This window comes from Propithecus coquereli, unplaced genomic scaffold, assembly GCF_000956105.1.
Source record: "Propithecus coquereli isolate 6110/MARCELLA unplaced genomic scaffold, Pcoq_1.0 Scaffold523, whole genome shotgun sequence".
Lineage (NCBI taxonomy): Eukaryota > Metazoa > Chordata > Mammalia > Primates > Indriidae > Propithecus > Propithecus coquereli.
This window is the reverse complement of record NW_012151097.1, coordinates 240,949-242,190: the sequence shown is the minus strand read 5'-3', so window position 1 is coordinate 242,190 and position 1,242 is coordinate 240,949.

Here is a 1,242-nt window from a genome sequence, read left to right as displayed (position 1 = left end):
TAAGTAAGCAAAGGCAAAATAATATCCATTGGATTCGGTGGCTGGCAGGGGACTCCAAAGCCTAGAATCTCCTATTCCTATCCCCACACCTAATCAGTTACCAACTATCGTCAATTTCTCCTTCTAATATCTCTCGTTATCTCCCTTTCCAGCCTTCTTTTGCTCAACTCATGATATTTGATTTCTGATGATTCTTTCTCTGGACTAGCCCCTTGAAGGCAAATTATCCCTCCTCTAATTCTCCATAATGCTACCAGAGCAATAGTTACAACTCTAAAATTGATGACATCACTTTCCTGGGTTCTTCATATTATTTGCCATCTTTGACAGATAAAGTAGAACTCCTTTTACAATACTCAATGAATGTTTTGAGTTCAGATTTCTGCCACCTTACTCACCTGCTAGAACCAATTTCTCGCCTCTCCCCTGTATCAAATATTGTCTTTGATAATAATAAATTGAATTATTTGTAGTTCCTAAAGAATTTCACATTCCCATATCATTGAATTTTTGCCCATACTCTTTCCTATAAATAGTTTTCTTTGATTTCTGCCTGAAAAAAAAAATCTTACTTCTTTGAATTTCAGGTTAGACATTATTTTAAGGTAAAGACGTTCCTGTCTGCCTTGGATATGTATTTCTTCTCTACTTATCTCACTGGACTTTGCAAATACCCTTGTTATGGCAGATATCATATTGAAATAGAAATTGTTGGTTTTCATGCCTGCGTTTGTATTTGATGTGAGTTCATTTGCAGTAGTGATCATGTCTTTGGTTCTGAATAAAAGTATCTTACTTTGGATCTTCCAGAAACAGAACCTAAGAGGAGAATTTACATGCAAGTAATTTATTAAGGAAAGGGTCCCAGGGTAGATGGATAAGACAGTGGGTGAATCAGGGCAGGGAAGGGAAGAAAGCCAGGCATGGGAGCGATCTCAGTATAAAAGCCCAAGGAGAGTAGGCTTCAAGCTGATTCCACAGGGAACTGGAGTACAAACTGAGCCTCAGAGCTCTGATTCAGACAATGGATCAGGGGCTTTTGTCAGTATCTGTCAGTCACTGGTTAGTGGAAGACTCAGGGGGATGTAAACTTCCAGCCACTTCACACTGTCTTAAAGCAAGGGCCAAATAGCTCCAGTAGCTGAATGGCAGTGCTCTAAAGAAAAACCTCATGGAGGCACTTAATAAATTTTGAATGGCTGACTGGATAAATGACAAATTATGGAACTTGGGGTTGCTTAA